Source organism: Hylobates moloch, unplaced genomic scaffold (assembly GCF_009828535.3).
Source record: "Hylobates moloch isolate HMO894 unplaced genomic scaffold, HMol_V3 SCAFFOLD_11, whole genome shotgun sequence".
In the NCBI taxonomy this organism is placed as follows: Eukaryota; Metazoa; Chordata; class Mammalia; order Primates; family Hylobatidae; genus Hylobates; species Hylobates moloch.
This window is the reverse complement of record NW_026652286.1, coordinates 31,975,152-31,995,731: the sequence shown is the minus strand read 5'-3', so window position 1 is coordinate 31,995,731 and position 20,580 is coordinate 31,975,152. Positions and strand designations below refer to the sequence as shown.

The following is a 20,580-nucleotide window of genomic DNA, read 5'->3' as shown; positions in this document are numbered from 1 at the left end:
AGGGGAGCAGATGTGTCAAACAGTCAGAGAGGAGGCAAGAGAGAGGCTAGGCCCTTTTAAACCATCAGATCTCAAGGTAACTAATAGAGTGAGAACACTCTCATTACCACAAGCAGGGCAATAAGCTATTTATGAGGGATTTGTCCCCAGGACCAAAACACCTCCCACTAGGTCCCACCTCCAACACTGGGGATCATGTTTCAATATGAGATTTGGAGGGGACAAACATCCAAACTCTATCGCTACTTCTTTCTGTATAGTCAATGACCTTATCCATCAAGGAACTATAAAGCACTGTCTCTGTCTAAGGTAATTACTTCTCCTTTGAGCTCTAAGTTCTTAAAGGATGCCTGCCTCATTCTCTCAACTTGTGAAAAATCCCCTTTGAATTGATTGTTTTTTTTGAGACATAGTCTTGCTCTGTTGCCCAGGCTGGAGTCCAGTGGCATGATTTTGGCTCACTGCAACCTCCCAGGGTGAAGCAATTCTCCTGCCTCAGTCTCCCGAGTAGCTGGGACTTCAGGCATGCACATGCCTGGCTTATTTTTGTATTTTTAGTAGAGACGGGGTTTCACCATGCTGGGCAGGCTGGTCTCGAACTCCTCACCTTGTGATGTCCCCGCCTCAGCCTCCGAAGTGTTCAGATTACAGGCATGAGCCATTGCCCTGGGCCTTGAATTGTTAATTAACCTTTGTCTTTTCATTTTAAAAAAATGTAATACCTTGTTCCCAAAAGTATTGAAATTTCCAAATGACAGAGACAGTGTATGCACCACATGCTACTACAATCCTATGTGCATGTATGTGGTGACTCAGTATGCCACCTCCTCAGAGAGGACTTTCCTGGTAATGCCATCTAACATAGCAGCTTCCATTACTCTTTGCCTTCTTGTGCCGCCTCGTTTTCCTAGCTGGCATTCTCTAATATCACTCTTTGTAAATTTGTTTATTGTCAGTTTTCCTCACTAGAACATAAGCACCTTGAGAGCAGGCACTTGGTTCTATTCACCACTGGATCCCAAGAATCTAAAATAGGGCCTGGCTAACAATTGGTGCTCAATTTTTTTTTGAACAAATGACTAAATGGATGAGTAAGCAACAATCCCTAGAGTAGCGGCCAAAGAACCACAGCTACTGTTACAGAAGTGGGTAACCCTAGGAGATTTTGGTAATAGTGTGAGTTGATGGGAGAAGGTTCCTTAGAAGCATCAAGACTAGAAACCAAGAACAGCATATATCCTGGGTAGTTTTGTCCCTCTTCACCCTTTTCTAACCTGCTCTACATTCTGAAAAGATGGGCTTTATAGATGCATTATTCAGATTACTTTTTCCTTTGGCTTCTGGTCAAGTTCAGCCAGTGGGGGGCTTCATCAGTAGATCAGAGGTGGAAAGGTAGAAGCCTGAATACTTATTCTTCCAGCTCCCTCCTTGCCATGTTTCTTTACTGATGCCATCACCCCTATCAGCAAATGCTCTCCTACAGCCATAGCTCAGCCCAGGACTGGTAAGTGCACCTGTCCTTTACCCCTTCAGGCCTAGGGGTAGTGGCAGGATCCCACAGCTGCCAGCCTCAGGGTGCTCATCATCTCTTGTGAGTTGCCTCAATCCTGCTCACTCCTTTGTAAATAGTCCCCTCATTAAATTCTTTCAATCATTCTTAGACAGGAAAAACCCTGCCAGACACAGCTCAAAAAATTATTGGACTAGCATCAATAATAAGAGATCAAGGAATTAGAGTCAGAAAGAAAGGAAATTATGGCATAGTGATGCTTCTGCCTCTAAATCCATTATGAAAAGGGGTCAGGCCAGTTTCACATGAAGGGGCAGGGCCAAAGAGAACCTCTTTGAGCAACAACACTGCCAAATCCGATTCCCAAAGAAGATTCCAACTCCATCTTTGAGATCTTTCCCACCTCCTGCATGTTGGGAAGGATGAACACCCCAGTGAAAATGCGGATTGGCAGAGGCAGCCTTGGGAGAATGTGTCATGCGCTGCTTCCTCCTTGGACCTTTCAGCCAAGCCCACCCACGCTACAGCAACACAAAGACTTCTTTGTGGTCAGCGTCCAGCATTGACCAGCTCCTCTTTGCTGCCAACCATATTCCTCTTTCAGTTTGTCCTGTTCTTGACCCTTGGTTTTTAGTTGTTTTTTTGTTTTTTGTTTTTTTTCCTTCTTGGCCTCGATCCTGCCTTTTGGATTTAGTGGCTAAACATAGTTTCCCTGTTTGACCTTTGATTCTCTCTAGGGACTTTGGCTCACACTCACCATTCTATTTTCACTCCTGGATGTGTATACAGAATGCATTGACCCAACAGCATCTGGCCACTTACACAGTACCCTGGGATATGAGTGCGCATGTGAGTGCATGTGTTTAAATGTGTGTATATATGAATGCACATATGTGAGTGCACATGGCAGGAAATATCAAACTGCCTGAGTCTCAATCTTGGCTCCACCACTTACTAGATGCATGGTCTAGGACAAGTTACATATCCTCTCTGTTCCTCAGTTTCCTCATCTGTAAATCTATTAGCAATGTTTTTAAAAGTACCTACTTTATAAGGTTTATAACATAGTAGGGTTATACTTACTATGTTAAGGAGAAGGTGACCCCTTTGTGAGCAGGAAGGGTCATGCGATTATTTCTGGCCAGAAAGTTGTGAGCAGAAGTGATCTGTGCCACTTACCTGCTGATGTGAGGTCTTCTAGGACTTTCCTTTCCTCTGCCACTAAGGCCATCCATGTTCCAGGTATTGGCTGCCTGAGTCCCAGATCGAGAACTCTGGAACAGAGACCCCACCAATCCACTATGAACAGGGAACAAAAGAGAGAAATTAGTCTTGTCATTGTAAACCCCTGACATGTTGAAATTGTTTGTTAACACAGTCTAACCCAACCTGTACTGATTGAAACAGCTGTTGTAAGGACTGAGATAATTCATATGAAAAGCTCTTAGTACAGTGTCCAACACATCAAAAATACTCAATAAACATTAGTTATTGTCATTTGTATGACTGGGACTATTTTTATCATTATAGTTCACCCTTGAACAACATGGGTTTGAACTGCCCAGGTCCTCTGATAGGTAGATTTTCTTCCATCTCTGCCACCCTGAGAGAGCAAGACCAATTCCTTCTCTTCCTCCTCCTCCTCAGCCTACTCAACATGAAGATGACAAGGATTAAGACTTTTATGATGACCCACTTCCAGTTAATTAATAGTAAATAGATTTTCTCTTCCTTATGATCTTCTTAAAGACATTTCTTTTTCTCTAGCTTACCTTATTGTAAGAACACAGTTTAACATACAAAATACGTCTTAATCAACTATTTATCTTATCAGTAAGGCTTCCAGTCAACAGTAGACTATTAGTATTGAGGTTTTGGGGAATCAAAAGTTATACACAGATTTTTGACTGTATGGGGGTCAGCACTCCCAACTCCTTCACTGTTTGAGGGGCAACTGTATTTGTGTGGGTAGGGATGTGTGTATATAAGAGTGTTTCCTTTGTTAGATCAAACAGTTTCAACAACCTTCCATTCTCAGCACTTGAGAAGTCAGGTGGGCCATAATCCAAACTCTCAGTACAGTTTAAAGGTAGAGTTTCCTGACCTGAGGGATTCCCAAGAGGGTGTTCTGACATCAGCATCACACACAGACAGTGAACATGCCCCCAAAACTGTAGTAGGCAAGTCATATTATGGATTTAACTTCCTCGATGTAGGCTAAAGTGGTAGCAAAGCCAGAGATAGTTCCTTTGGCCGTGGATTAGAGACAGGAGAGAGGCTGTGTTGGATCGCCTTTCTGTACAGTCTGAATGATTGTTGGTCTGCGGGGACCACAGAAGACCTCCAATTAATTATTACTGGAGAACATGAAATCATAAACAAAATTCCTTGTAATAAATTTTTCAAACGAGATTGCATGTTTTATTTACAGTACTGGCCCATTTTGGGCTTTAAATCTATGAACAAAAACAAACATGCTTTTTTATCAAACAGACGGGGAATAAAAGTATTCAATATCCTTTCTTTCTCTCCTTGCCAAAGAGGACATGCGCTCTGTGCTACAGAGGAAGGCAGGCCCAGGCTCTGTCGGCTGGTAGAAATAAATGGACTCATTTTGCTTTGCAGAGGAAGGTTTAAGCTATAAAGATCCTTCCACATGGTGGGGGTTGGGGGGATGGGGGATGGGTAGTAGGGAAGAAAGGAAAAGCGAAAACAAAGGGTCTTGCTGAGGTTCAGACGTTTTACTTCTTAATTCAGCATGGTATCTGAGTTTAAAATAGAACATATGCAAAGTGTAAACTTCTAAAACTGAAACAGCTATCATCAGGCATGTTTCTATAGCTAAAAAATCAGAAACCCACTTGATCTGAGCATTCTGCAGAGAAAGTGAACCAAGTAGAAAATAGATTCTGGCCCAAGATCTCATTTGCCCTTTGTCTATCTGTAGCCTAGCAAGGTCATTCTGAACCTTGGGGGAGAGTCATCTTATATAAATTCATCTGAGTCCTCATAGCCTCAGATCTGGTGGGCTCAGAAATGTTGTTGCCAAAATGTCTATAAAGATGTATTTTCTCATAAATATTGGTGATGAATCAGTGAATACAGGTCTACCAGAATAATGGGCTGTTGCCCATTAAACACTCAGCTAGGCACCAGTTTGGAGCAAAACCTTGAGGGGCAAGGTTGTTGTTTTCCAGTATGTGATATAAGCATAAATCAAACAGCAATATATTGTACTGTGTTTCTGTATTAGTTTTCCGCAGCTGCTGTGAAAACTTGCCATAAACTTGGTAACTTAGAATTTATTCTCTCACAGTTCTGGAGGCCAGAAGTCTGAAATCAGTATCTATGAATCAAAGTCAAGGTGTTGGCAGGACCACGCCTCTTCCAGAAGCTCTAGAAGCAAATCCATTTCCTGCCTGTCTCACCTTTCTGGTTCCTGCCAGCATTTCTTGGTTTGTGGCCACATCTTTCCAACGTTCGCCACAAGCTTCTCATTGCCTTCTCTTCCGTCTGCATCTCTGCTCTCGCTGCCTCTCTAAGGATGCTTTGATTACATTTAGAACCCACTAGATAATCCACGGTAATCTCTCCATCTCAAAATCCTTAACTTAATCCACATCTACAAAGATAATTTTTCCATATAAGATTACATTTTCTGATTCCAGAGATGAAAACTTGATATCTTTTAGGGCCATGACTGAGCCCACTATTGGCTCCAGTAGTCCAGGAACCAAATGTGAAAGTAGAATTGTCCTCTCTCACTCTCATGACCCACCTGCAGAGTTTGTGTTTCCCATCCCCACAACCTTAATTTCTGCTGGATTAATAGTTCTGTTTCCCAGGGAAAGAGCATTTTCACCAGGGGACACAATAAGTATTCCACTAAAGCTGAAACTATGATTCCCACCAGGTCACTTTGGGCTCCTCCTCAGGTAGAGAAGGAGGTAAAGGAATGGGACCTGCTGGAGGCACTTAGGTTACTGCTATAAAGTGAGGGCAAAGAGGAATGTGGCCAGAACTCAGAAAGTTCAAAGGGAGTCTTTTGGTTCTTCTACAACCAGTGGAAATCGTGAATCAATAACGTCAGCATTCAAGGCCTAACCAGAGCAAGGCTACTAAGACTCAGACTCCTCTGAGATGAAAGTCTAGATCTCCAAAATCACTCAGTCTAGATCACTCAGGGCAAACAACCTGAAGTGTTTCCCAAGGGTGAGGGAAATCTAGAATGGGTGGAAGAAGAGAGAGATGATAACAGTTATTTAAAAATCCCCAATGAGTTTATTCAACCAAGCCTCCTGTATTGAGTCTGGAGATGCCTTTTGTGTCTGCAGTGGATTCTGTAGGCACCAAATGGGTCCCTGCTTCATGACTAAAGCTCTTATTTCTCCAGCTGCTGAGTGTGTCACATGCTGATGGCTTCTGCTGAGTCTCTTTCCTTGGAATTGCTGTTTGTAGAGGGGAAAATCTAGTTTATGCCCCCTCCCTAGGGCAAGACACATTCAGTGACTGGTTGGTGTGAGGGTACCAAAGTGAAGGCACCTTGTCTTGCCTTGGAACATCTCTGAAGGACCATCTCAGCTCCAGGGATCCTTCTGGAATTGGCAGATCCCCTGTTGCAAGTACATTACCATTTAATTTCTGCCTCTGTCCAACTCTGCCTTCCTTATCCTCTGAGTTATTCTTCACAACGCTGCCCAATTAACCAATGCACTTTCACCTAGAGTCTGTTTCCGGGAATCTTGACCTAAGACAGGGCTCCACATCATCTCCTCTGAGCTCACCTCTGAGTTTAGTGACAGCTTCAGCTGATACTACCATGCAAGCTCAGACTTACCTCACACCGGCCAGGCCCCACCTCAACCATGGGCTGCACATCTATTCACTTTCATGAGGACCTAGGGCCCTCATCAGCTCCGTGAGAAGCCACTTGGTCTTTACATATGCAGAGCCTGGAAACGCAGACGAACTATTGACCTCAAGTGAACAAACCTAAACTGAGGGGGTATGGGAACTGAGAGGTAAATCATCCAGCTTCCTGTCCCTCAGATGAGTCATGCTGGGATGTGGTCTAGACACCACTCAGAAGGCTGCAGCAGAATATAGCCCCTGAGGCCCAAGGCAGCAACATCAATAATATACCTTTATATTGACTTTTCCTCCCCAATCTCTGCTTACTGGGATTATCTCCTTATAACTAAGTCCTTCTCTCAGGCTCTGCTTGGGGAGAGACCAGACTTCCAGGCACCACCATTAGCTAGGTGGCTGTTGCTATTTCCTACAGCTTTATCTTTCTCAAAGCAGAGAAATTTGGGGGAAGTGGGCAGCTTACAAATTCTCTTTGATGGGTATATAATGAAAAGGAAAATGTCATATGTCAAAACCTACTATGTGCTGGGACCTATGTCAGGGATATAGCAGTGAGTAAGCTGAAACCTTTTCCCAGAGGAACCTTGCATTCAGTAAGTGTGCATGGCCAGGGTAAGATGTAGGAATGAGATACACATTGAAAGGTGAAGTGGGAAGAGACCAAGGAAAGAATGGTTCTCTCTCATTAGAAAATCAATAGGGGGGCCGGGCATGGTGGCTCACGCCTGTAATCCTATCACTTTGGGAGGCCAAGGTGGGTGGATCATCTGAGGTCAGGAGTTCGAGACCAGCCTGGCCAACATGGTGAAAACCCATCTCTACTAAAAATACAAAAATTAGCTGGGCATGGTGTTGGGCACCTGTAGTGCCAGCTAGTTGGGAGGCTGAGGCAGGAGAATTGCTTGAACCGGGAGGTGGAGGTTGCAGTGAGCCAAAATCGCACCATTGCACTCCAGCCTGGGCAACAGAGTGAGTCTCCATCAAAAAAAAAAAAAAAGTGAAAAAGAAAAATCAACAGGGGCTTCATAGAAGAGGTGGAATTTGAGAAAAGCAAAGTGAGGTGACGTGAGGAGAGCCCAGAGACAAGAAAGGGCAGGGCTGGCTAGGATCATTGGGAAAAGCCCAGTTGGGATGAGGTGTCAAGTGTGGGAATGAAGGTTATTGAAGATACAGCTGGAGGTGAGGACTGTGTTGGGAACTCTTGGATGCCAGAAAGTGGATCCCGGGCATTGTTCGTCTTTCAGACATGGTCTATTGAGGTGCTGGAAGTTATATAGCCTTCAGGATATACACTATGACCCACTTAACAAGAAGTGGGGAGAAGTATCTTGACATATGAACCAGCAGGTTTTTCGTTGGATCCAGGAGAAAGTGTGTGGTAGCTGGCAGGCAACTAATCAAAAGAGCTAGCATTTATTGAACAGTTATTATATACCAAACAGTGATCTTTATATGCATTATATAATGTAATCCTCACAGCAACCTTATGAAATTGGTCCTTATAATATCTCTACTTTACAGGCAAGGAAACAGAGATTGCAAAAGGCTAAGTAACTCCCCCCACTCACCCTGGGTCTTAGCCTTATAGCTGTTAATGTGATCCATGCAGACTGACACGTCCATGCCCAGAATTTAACCATGATGCTGGCTGGGTGAGGTGAGGGCTAGGCAAGACTAGCATCAGCCAGAGCTTTTGAGCATGGTCCAACACCCAGAGGCCCTTTGTTCATCACAGGGTGTTGTGGTGGGGGAGGGGTTAGGAATGGGAAGTGGAAGTGAGGTCTGACCCCTAATTTCAGGATTAGGGAGGGGGGTAGCACTATTTTAGCATTACTAAAAAAGTCTTCCTAACCTTCTCTAGGTTTGAGCTACTTGATGGCTACATATTTCACCCCTGTGTTTTCAAGCCTGCAAGCAGGGTAGGAATTCTCCATTCTTAGCTGGAATTTCATGGCTCACCTTTATAGCTCCTTGCAATCATTGCTGCCACTGGCTTTGAATCTCTCAGTTTCCATCTCTTCAAATACCTGTATCTTTAGCCCCTTTAAGATGCTAATAATTTATTTATGAAGCATTATTCAAGCATAGATCCATCTGCTCCATGATGTTCACTCATTAATAATAATAACAATAGCTAACACAAATACCTACATGCATCTTATTTAATTCTCATAACAAACTTCCTTGTGAGATAAGTATAGTATTACTATCTCCATATTTCAAACAAGGAAGCTGAGATACAAAGAGGCAAGATAATGAGTGCAAAGTCACTCAGTTGTAGAGAGTTGAAGAAATTGATGGAGCCATTTCACTAAGTCTACTTGAAAGTACCATTAAGCTGCTGAAAAGTCAGCTGGGGTGATTGGGTGCTCTCTGGGCTCTCATCTCTGGAACTCTCTCACAACAGGCATTGTTCCTGCCAGCAAGATCATACAGATATGCTTGTTTACTGAGTGCCTTTTATGAGCCCAGACCCTTGTCACACATTGTGTCATTTCACCCTTACAATGCCCTGCCAAGAAGGTATGGCTAACATTATCCCCATTTGATAGATTAAGAACCTGAAAGTCAGACAGTATTATTAACTTAAGTTCACACAATTGTTCTCAAAGGGCTCATAGTCTAGACAGGGGATAAACACATTCTTTAAAATAAGTAGATACAATACAGCATGGTCAGCTGATCATTAAGAGCTGTGAGAGCACCCAGGAGGGAACAATGGTCTCAGCATGGCCGTAGCAGGAAAAGACGGGAGGATATAGAAGAAGAGTCTGGAAAGCTGTCCTGAGGTGGCATTTTTGCTGAGTTTCTAGGGAGAGGAAGCATATTCTAGGGGAGGAAGTGGGAGAACGGCATTCCAAGGAGTCCAGGGAACAACTGTCCAGTGAGCTAGTGGTAGGTAAAAGTTGGCATATTCTGGAAGGATGAGTTTTCAGGCATAACAAGAGCACTGGATGCAATGAGGAGTTGTAACTGTGGAGAGTAAAGCTGGAGTAAGATCCTGGAGGACCCTACAAGTGCCACCAAGGAGTTTGGATGGTATCCTGGAAATTACGGGAAACTTTTCAAGTCCTGGAGGAATGTGAGAAGATTTCCATAGGCATCATCCAGAGTGGAAGTGGGGATGCAAATGGAGAAGAAGGAAAAACAGAAGAAACATTTAAGGGGGCTTTTAGTGTCCCAAGACATCAAAATGGCTTGGGATGGGTATGTAAGACTATGAGCAAGGACTTCAACAATGACCCTCCAGTTTCCATATCTGGAGACTGGATGGATGGATGGTGCCACTCATTGAATTAAGAAGGAACAGCATGAGGGAGAGTGATATTGAAATGGCATGTATCAGCTGAACTTGAGGAGCCATGAGATTCCAAGGGGAAGCTGTCCAGGAGGTCAGTGGACCTGAGAAGTGGGAGAGATAGATTGAGTTAATCTGCTCAGCAGATGATTATGGAGTGTTTATTAGGTGACAAGCACTGTGCTTAATGCTATTGATTGAGTCTGATGGTTCAGGATCCCACTCTGGAAGCTCATAGTCTATAAGGAAAGTGGACCAGCAAGTGTCCTGCCATGTCACAGAAGCCAAGGCATGTCCTGAGTCTAAGACAGAAGCATAAAATAAGTAATGCCTAACTCTACTTTGCAGGGAATAGTTAAAAAAAAAAAAAAAGGCTTTGTGCTTTATATGGGAAGGACCTGAGATCTGAGTCTTGAAGGAACAGAAATAGTTCACAGCCAGACAATGGAGGAAAGGGCATTCTAGGTAGAGGGCACAAGCACATAAAGGTACATGGAGTCTGCATTCTCAGTATGCTTGGCAGTGGATGTGGGAGGTAGGAACAGGAAGGGTTATGAGTTACAATGCTGAGGAGATCAGCAAAGGACAGATGGCAGACAGTCTCAAATGCTGTGTTAAGTGTTTTGGAATATTCTCTGGAAAGTGGAATCCACTAGAGGAATTTAAGCAGGAAAATGACATGGTTGAATTTGGAATTTGGGAGTCAGAGAATAGCAGTCAAAATTATAGGAGTAGATCTGATCTTTCAGAAAAATAAATAAATAAATTGAAGATTGAAGATTTATTCCAGAGATAGTCAAAGAACTTCATACCCTCTGACCCAGGCTGGCCTTGTTTCAAGTCATTATCATTATCAAAAACTAACTTCTATGAAGCTCTTATTCAGTGCCAGCCACTATTCTAAGCACTTTATATATATTTGCTCATTTACTCCTCATAATAACCCCATGAGATAAGTTAACTGGAAAATGATGGGGCCAGGACCTGGAGCTGGGATTTGAACCCAAGTCATAGGGCTTCAGAGCTGATAAGATTTCTCCACTCAAACATACAGTCCCCTGCAATAATAATATATAACATTTGTGAAGTCTTAATAGGTTTCAGGCGCCTTATTTGCACTATCTAATTTGGTCTTCATAACAACCTCATAACAGATGAGAAAATGGAGACACAGAGGGACACATGCAAGTTATTTAACTCGCCTAAGTTGGAACAACTAATAAGTGGCCAAATTTAATCCAAGCATTCTGACTCGAAAGGCTGTGCATGTAATAACTTTGCTCTGCTGACTCTGTAAGTTTTCCATAAATACTAGCTGAATTGATAGATGGGTAGTTGCAAGAACAATATTTCTAAGAATTGGCTTCTGCAGCCCTGAGATCCAAGCATCACCAGGCCAAACACCCAGATGGTGATTTTCCACCGAAGCTGAGGAGCAGAGTGTAGTGCTGCGGCTGGCTTCTACTCCAACTAGCCTGCTTCTGTAGCCTGATCCTTGCAGGGCAGGTGGGCATCAAAGGCTGTGGGGACTGGGTGGGACCAGCCTACAGCCCCCTCATTGGCCTGGCCCCATCAAAGTCACCTGTGCCAGACTCTGCTCCATTCCAAGCCTGGGCAGATCAAAGGGCCCTGCACAGAAGTTGGGTTTCTGGGCAGCTCCAGTTCTGATCATCATTTGTCACTTTGGCAGTGACAGCAGAGTCCAACATGACAAGACTGCCACAGCTAAGGCTCCTGGGGCAGACATCAGAGCACAGCTCCAAAGGCCGGGAAGCTGTCTGAGGCCACTCTGGGCCTGCACCCCTGGTGGGAAGAGAGGGAGGAACTAGAGAGGCCCCATAAGGAAAATGTTTGGAGCAAGATCACTAGAGTAAAGTTGATGCAGGCCAAGAAACCTGACCTTGGCATTTATATTCTTGCCATGGCACCATGAGATCTGATTACTTCATGTGGCTGGGAACAACTGTTGACCTGCCCACATGTGTTTATTCTCATGCACACACATGCACAAACCTAAATATATACACACACTTGAATCACTTGCCCAGACATACATACATTATAAACATATCCCTACACATGAAGATTCTCACACAAACACAAACAAAAATATTCATACACACATTCTCCTAATACCCATCATACTTGCTTACATATGTGTGTGTATATATACACATAGCACCATACATACTTATAGATGCAAATACATAGCCACACACATATACATGCCTGCTCATTCATGGAGCATACATTTTATAATATATTCTTCCAGTTGCCAGTCTCTATCACTAACATTTTTCTCTCAAAATGATGAGAATCATCCTCATAAACAGGCTTTAAGTGCAGGAATAGCCTATGGCATAGATCCGGCTGCCAGCCATTCTCCAACTCCTCTGCAGAAAAATCTAGAGGAAATGTCCCAAATTGTACCAAACAGGATTTATGTTAGCTCTTGGAAGGGATTTCCTGCCAATAAGAGCTAATAAAAATATCAGCATGTTAGAATTCTGTTTATTGAGGAATATTTGGTTGCCAGAAATTTGAACAATTGGAATATCAATTTTGCCTCAGTTGTATGCTCTGAATCAATAGATTTTAAAAATAGTTATATATTCTGAATCAATCGATTTTTTTAAAAATATAATGGCGTAGCTGTAAATCAGAGGGATTTATTATAATTTGGGGAGCTGAAAATGCTTTAGTTTAAAAGGCAATTAACATCAGAGTTCAGTTTCATTGACGATTTAACAAATGAGCATAATTGGGGTATTTGAGTTAGGATAGTGTTTAAGCACCTTCTTGCTCATAATAAAATCACATAACTGAGAAAAGTAGCATGGGGTGCTTTGAAACCAGCCTAGGTATCATCTCCTCCAGGAAGTCCTCCCTGACTCTTCCCTGCCTAGACTGGAGTGGGCATTTGCAGTTGACAGTGTGTGTGCTGTGCCACCCAGGCACCCTTCAGGACACAGGCTCTCACCCCCTGGGCTGCTGATAGTATTGGGTGCTAATAAGTCACAGAAGAATCTCTCTCCAGGACTTGCTCTCAGCAAAAAGTAGCCACTTCACCCATGGTTATGCCCCATCCCCGGGGCAGTGTGCCACTATAATGACTGGTTGATGTGGAGCTACAAAGATCTGGACCTTTTGCTTAAATGAGAAAATAAGAAAGGGTTGTCCCAGTTCCCAAGCTTCCTGTGGGATCAGCTGTAGCCTCTGTTGTGACTGCATCACAGCACAACTTCTCCCTCTCCAGGCTGCATTCGCTCCTTCAAAGGTGTTGTTTCTGAGAATGCACCCCAATAAACCTCCTGCACCCAAATCTTAAAAGACTTAGAAACTGTCTCCCAGCAAACTTGACCAATGGCAGTGTCTTTTCTCAGTGCGCCCACGTTTTTGTGTATTCCTCTCCTTTTCTCACAGCCAATACCCAAATGTCAGCAAATGTATTAAAGAAATATCCCTAACCTCATCTCTCATTGCCTCCTTGGCTATGGCTCCAGTACCAGGCACCATGACCTGTCCCCTGGCCCGTTTGCAATAATCTCCAGACTGACTGCTCTACTTCTGCTCTTGACCTTCACAGTCTATTCACAGCAAGTTATGGGGTAACCCTGTCAAAACATCATTTAATCACGTCAATTCTTTGCACAAAATCTTTTCGTGGCTTCCTGTCTTTTTTAAAAAACATCCAACGTCTTTACCATGCCTGCTGGACCTCCATCCTCATGACCTGGCCCTCTTCTCCCTCTATGCCTTCATCTGCTCCTTCGTCCTCCTTCATTCGTTCCCCTCCAGTCCCACTGCCTTTCCTGCTGTTCCTTCAACACACAAGGCCCACTCCTGCCTCAGGATCTTTGCACTTGATGTTCCCCCTCCCTGGACTCCTGGGACTTATTCCTTCAGTGCATTTAATTATCTCCCAAATGCCACCTTATCTGAGAGGTCTTCTTGAACTTATCTAAAATGCCACAGTTCCACACCTGCTACACTCTGTCCCCTTTCCTTCCTGACATTTCTTCATAGGACTTATCACCACCTAACATATTATATACTCATTTATTATCTGTGTCACCCAAAACTGAGAGCATGGACTTTGACCTACTTGTTGCTATGTTCCCAGTACCAGACATCGAGTAAGATCTCAATAAATATTTGTTGAATAAATTAATTGGTTTATAATGTTCTTTTGTGTGTCTGTCTCCTTCACTAGACTGTGAGCAACTGGGCTCAATACTGGATCTTGTTTCTTTCAGCATAGTAAGTACCAAGCCCAGAGCCTGGAACGTGCTAGGTTAGGCAAGCAATAATATTTGAGATGAATGTATGAACAAATGGATGAAACCAATTTTGCAGCAAGCAACTTTAGTCCTCTTTGGACCTCACTGTTCTATGTTAAATAAAAATGATACTACCATATACCCTATCTACCTCAAGAGGTTTTTGTTAAAAGTTATTAATACACTACACCAACCTCAAAGGCACTTCTGAATAGCCAGGGGTTCCATATCCACGCAAAAGTTTCTAATTAGTCTTTGTGTAATGGCATCCATGGGAAATTGGTTCCAGGCCCTCCCGCGGATACTGAAATTTGTTCATGCTCAAGTTCCTTATATAAAATGGTATAGTATTTGCATATAAGTCCCACACATTCTCTCATATACTTTAAATCATCTCTAGATTGCTTATAATACCTAATACAATGTAAATGCTATGTAAATAGTTGTATTATTTTCTAATGTATATTATTATTTATTGTTGTATTATTATTTTTTCAAATGTTTTCGATCCAGGGTTGATTGTGGAACCTACAGATGTGGAAAGCCAACTTATAGGGCCTGAAGGAAGATAAATCAGTAATTCAAACAGGGCTTCCAGATCCCATGAAGACTCCACGATGGAAGATTTAGCCAACATCTCCAGGCTACTTTGAACCATAGACATTAGGCCTTTAAGACATTATCTTTATAAAGCAGTGGCTTTGTATGCTTGCTGCCTAATAATTTCAGATCTTCTCTTCAATCAGCCTATGAATGTTTTCACTGTAAGAGATAATATACCAATGACAGTAAAAACAAGTAATAAAATGGGAAGAAAAAGCTGTCTAATAAATTACAGAACCAAAGCAGATTTCAGAAACTAGCATTTATCAGTCAAGTACTATAGACAAGGAACTGACATAGAAATCCAGGCTTGGAACAATTCAACAGTGCTCTGAAACAGGGATAGTGGTGGTGGTACAAATCATGCCTTGTACAAAGCAGAGTCCCTTGAGCTCTCTGCCCATTTAGGCCAGTGCTCCAAAGATCTCCTACATTGTGGCATGTTGGCTTGTTCCTAAGAAGAGTGCTTTATGGGATTTCATACATACATGCACATACTCAACACAACCAAATAAAGTTTTATAAGCAAGAAAGAAGCCCCTCCTCCCAATTTCTGCCTTTCACTTTACTACTCCTGGTTGATGGAATCTGTAGTTAGTTACTGAATCCAGTTCTATGTGTCACTGTTGCAGCCTGGGATCATCATCAAAGGTATGAAGGCTGACATGATCCTTATCTCACTGTCGATGATTTAAGATAAACATGGCTCCCATGAATGGACTGCAGTTGTTACCCTGCATCTCAGTCTTCTCCCCATCTTGGGGACTGTGATGTGCCTGATGTTCACTGCCTTGGCCTCTGTGGCAAGTCCCACCGGCACTTGTTCTTCTGAGACTCCAGTGGAGGTCCAAATGTGGGGATCTAGATTCCCCTAAGCAGAACCAATCACTTTACTATGTCCACCATTTTAACATTTGGGTCTTTTCCATAACAGCTTCTTTGCTATGCTTAGAGCTGCCTTTTCCTCTTCCAGGCTCTCATGAGTCCCAACTGAGCAGCAGTCCTACTGCAGGATTGATCATGCAAGGGCTTGGATGTGAGCTGATCTGTTTCACTGCCGTACTCCTTTGTTGGTGTCCTCTAGCATCCTAACCTTGAAATGGACTCTGGGTTGAGTCATCTTGATTTCCATGAAATTCTCCAGCAGGCTTTAGTGTCTATTCATTTCAGAAAAAGTCAGGAGCCTAAGTAAATAACAAAAAGAGGCCAGATATCGGGTAAGTCCACAATAATTTGGTACCCTTGATTTGGTTCTATATGACATGGACCAGCCACAGCTTACCCTGGCAGATGGTGGCTGATTCTAGGCAAGGTGATAAAATTCATGTGAAGCTAAATGATACCTGAAAGAGACACAGAAAACATCTCTCTTCCTTATCCTCCAGATTTTACCATTTGCCAAAACATTTGAATTCTGATCCTTGAAGCTCTCTCTAATCAACTCCCTCATTGCCTCCCCTACTGCCGCTGTCATGATCCAGACCTTCAGATAGCCTGTATGTAAAACATAATAGTAATTTGAAATATTAACTCCAGTGCTTTTGTTCCCATTATTATTTCTACACATCCATGGTCTTTCCTCCATTAAAACTAGAACATAAAGCCTGAGCATCCATTGCCTCAGAGAAAGGTAGCTATAACAGAAATACAAAGAGAAACAAGCAAATTAATTATTGAGTCAACAGCCAAAATCCTAGCCTAAACAGTAGACTAGAAAGGATACTTACAGAAAGCATAAAGTTTAAAGATCTGGTAGAATTGGCAGATAGTCAGAAGATTAATCAAGTGAACACCTGTCTGGACCCCTGAGAGGGGTCTCTGTGACCTGCATGCCTGGTCTGATCCCAAGAGTGGGAAGTGGGGGATAGTTCTCCCCTTTATTTCCAGGATCTGAGGACAAAGAGAGCCTGTGCTCCCCTTCCCATTTTCTGCCTGGAAAGATGGCAACCTCCAGAATTCTCCCATTAGCTACCGGGGAACAGAACAGGAAGGTTAGGTGTAGTTGCTTCAGACATCTAGGCTTAGGACCTAATTCAGCCCTTTTGCATTCCCCACAAAGCATGGGCTGGGGAAATGGTAGAGTCTAGACCTCCCTGTCTAGAAAATGAAAAGGCCACATGATGATCTTACTGAAAAAGTGACCAGGAAGGCCCTGGATGTCAAAGTGTGAATAGATGATAGCCCTTGCCAGCCTCCACCTCTAACTCTCATTCCGTGACTTGATGCTATACAATCCCTTCCTCATGTAGAACTTAGATGCTACCATGGGGAGAAGGAAGAGGTGGAGAAATCCCTGAACTAAGATTAAATATCTGCCAACAATGGACTTGGGTTCAAGTTTATGGAAAATTCGCTTCATTTCTGCACACCTGATCTTGTGGGTTAGGAAACTATACCGGCTACCTGAAACTATTGCAATACAGTCCTAACTGGTTCCGCAGACACTACTTCTAGCTCCTCCAGTCTACCCCCAGCAACCAGAGGGAACTTTTGAAAACATGGATATAACCACACCTTTACGGGTGAGAAGCCAGATTTTCAAGTAGGGAGATCTGTGTTCACAACCCGGCTCTGCCATATGTCAACAGTGTGACCTCAGGCAAGTTATCCAACCTTTGTGAGCCTCATTTCTCTCATTCCATTATGAAATGGAAGAATCCCAAGGCTGCTTCATTGAATGCCATTGGGATTCCATGAGATGATGGAGGTCCTGGCACAGATTAGAAATTCGGTTAATATTGGCTGGTCCTTACTGTATCATGTTGTTAATCACCTCCTTAGCTTTGTTCATATGCACGTCCTTTCCTTCCTCCCAAAAGAAAACCAGGAACCATCTCCTCTATCAATTTATTCCTTGAAGCATAAGCTGGGCTGCCTTCCTCTGTGCCCTACAGGGTAGGTTTAGGGATTTCTTAGTGAGTGGTATACTTTCAGTCTTCCAAGCCCAGCTTAATCATAGCATTCATCACATATCATCTGGTGACTCCCTGTGTTCTTCAAAGGTCAGAAATAATTCTTGATCTCTGGGCCCCCTTGTAACCTTGAGCACCCCTTACCCCAGAGAGTGCCCAAGGGACAAAAGAAAGCTCTTCTTAAAGGCCATGGGTAAGGGAGGGGTCAGGGGTCAGGCTGAGGAAGAAGTGAGCTTGCAGTCTTGCCTGTGGTTCCTGTGAGAGTCCTCCAGCCTGAGCCATGGGCCTAAGGCAGACTGGATCCCAGCAGGCTAGGACATAGGGTTTCCAGGTCAACTTTTATCTTCCTACATGGTATTTGTTCCTTTGATCCTTGAGCAGATCAAACAAAGCTCACTAATCAATGGCTTCCCTCCCTGCCTTTCAGAGCAGATCCTCAAACACAGCCTGCATCTCTCCCTGCTCCCCTCCCACCCTCCAGTTTTCCAGCCAGGGGCATTTGCTCTAAGGCCCAGGCTGTGGCCCACCTATCACTGCTACCCAAGTAGTACAGGTATGATTGTCTGTTTAATTTCTTTAATTCAAATCGCACGAGAGAAATTTCAGGACTCACTCACTGATAAATCATGGTTACTTACCTCTTGTCTAGGCCCTTGGGCAAGGGTGCATTGATGCATCTACTATGATTGCCTGGTTATCTTGGTCTTGGAAGCACCTAATAATGAAAGAACCCAGAGAAAGAGAAACAGAGCCAAGGGAGCCAAGATGAATCTTTCTGAGCCTATTTCTTCCTTTATATAACTGGAATATTGTTTCCTTCCCCACCTACTTCACAAGGCTGAAATGAGGATTAAGCAAGTTAATGGCTGTCAAAGTTCACTGGGAAGGATGGAGTTCTAGATGCACATTGGGTTCCTCTAGTCCTTACATATTGCAAAAGACTTGAGTAAAGCTTCTGGAAGAGCTAGGCTGACCAATCTTCCTAACTTACCCAGGACTGAGGGATTCCTTGGGATGCTGGAATTTCTGTACTAAAACCAGGAAAATCCAAGGCAAACCTGGTGGAGGTTGAGTTGGTCACTCTACACAGAGGTAGCACTTAACCAGTGTCTGTCCTGGGCTATAATGGTGTCCCTCCAAAACTCATATGTTGAAACTCCAGTACTTTAGAATGTGACTGGATTCGAAGATGCGGCCTTGAAAAGAGGTGCTTAAGTTAAAAGGAGGCCATCAGGGTGGGCTCTATTCCAATCTGACTGGTGTCCTTACAGGAAGAGGAAATTTGAAGAGGAAAAGAGGCACCAGGGATGAGGACACACCGAGAAAAGACCATGTGAAGACATGGCGAGAAGACAGCCAGCTGCAAGCCAAGGAGTGAGGCCTCAGAAGAAACCAACCCTGCCGACACCTTTACCTTGGACTTCTAGTCTCCAGAATTATGCAAAAATAAATTCCTGTTGTTTAAGCCACCCAGTCTGTAGTATTTTGTTATGGCAGCCCCAAGCAAACCAATACAGTATCCTTGAAGAAAGAAGAATTATAAAACCTAACATTTATGGGGCAGTTAATTGACATTAATAACTCATTTAGTCTTCTCTTCACAGAAACTCTCTATGGGAGTTATTATCATTTATCGCCATTTTACAGAGGAGAAAACTGAGGCACAAGAGGTCAAGTAACCTGCTTCAAAGTCATAACTAGTAAGTGACAGAGGCAGTTTCTTCACTCTCAGTCCTCTAGAAAGCAAAGCCCAAGGTTAAAGTGCTGACATTTAGTAGAAGCAAAATCAGGGCCTTGAGGGTGAGGCCCAGGGGGTGGTGAGAATGAGTTGAAAAGGGAAATGAGGCAAGAAAATATGCAACGTCTCCTCCCTGAGACACAGCAGCTTGCTGGGCAGGTAAGCTGCAGCACTTGGAATTCCTCTAGATCATTTGCAAGGAGAAACCACCTCTAAGGGTAATGGAGAAAGGAAGGGGAGAGAAGGGAAGGAGTTGTTGAATTAAGTTTGCTTACAATTGCCTCCATACATATTATAAGTTTGGCCTAAATGTTTCTCCATACATGGTGAACCATAAACCAACTTTATATGTAAACAGACTGTAACCTACTCTTGTAACAAGTACCAGAGTCTCAGCCAACTGCAGGCAGCTGACTGTTCAAAGCAGGTTCAAATAAGGCAAAGGCCCAGCTGTAACCAATCCAGCTGTTTCTGTACCTCACTTCTGGTTTTGCTAGGTCACTTTCCTTTTTCTGTCCATAAATATTCGACCATGTGGAGTAGCTCTGAACCTATTCTGGTTCTGGGGGCTGGCCGATTCGCAAATCGTTCTTTGCCCAATTAAACTGTGTAAAGTTTAATTTGTCTAAAGTTTTTTCTTTTAACTGGGTATTTATGTATTTGGCTCCTTCTTTTTCCCTTTCCCTTTTCTCACTGGTCCAAGGGATCCCCACCATGGGAAGCTAACTCCCCTACACTTCCATCATCCAAGGCCCATCACTAACATTTGTGGCACCTAGAGCAGGGATACCAAGGCAGGCTGCTGCAGACTAAGCTGTGTTCCCCAGAAGTCATATGTTTATGCTTTAACCCCTAATATGATGGTGTTTGGAAGCAGGGCTTTTGGGAGGTAATTAGGTCATGAGGATGGATCCCTCATGTTGGGGGATGTCTCTTTATAAAAAGAGACTCCCCTCCTGCCCCCTGCCATATGAGGACACTGCAAAAATGTGGCCACAGCGACAGCTCTCACCAAAAACCAAATTAGTCAGCACCTTGATCTTGAACTTCACAGCCTCCAGAACCATGAGGAATAAATCTCTATTGTTTATAAATTACTCCATCTGTGATATTTCGTGGTGGCAGCCAAAACTTAACTAAAATGCAGCCCAAGCTAACTACAGACTCAAACACCATACATCTAAATATTTAAATGTTACACATCAAGAAAGCAAACTTGGAGAATAGAATGTTTTCACTCTTTCATATTATCAAATCCATCTTTATAATGACCTAAAAGGCCATATTACCTGGTGGAAACCTGGAGATGGGCACCCTGGGGGTGTCCATGAGGGGCATTTCTGAAGACTTTGAACTTAGCCATCCCTCCT

The 20,580-nt window shown here is 43.3% G+C and overlaps 1 long non-coding RNA gene across 2 annotated transcripts in view; it reads left to right on the top strand.

Annotated features, from left to right (window-relative positions):
• LOC116477299 (uncharacterized) overlaps positions 1–18,941 on the top strand; it is a 156,335-nt gene extending 137,394 nt beyond the window's left edge. For both annotated transcript variants that reach the window (XR_009215713.1, XR_009215712.1), the window contains 2 exons: positions 17,900–18,025; positions 18,744–18,941. This is a non-coding gene — a long non-coding RNA (uncharacterized LOC116477299). The remainder of the gene's footprint in view (positions 1–17,899; positions 18,026–18,743) is intronic.
• The last annotated feature ends 1,639 nt before the right edge of the window (positions 18,942–20,580 follow it).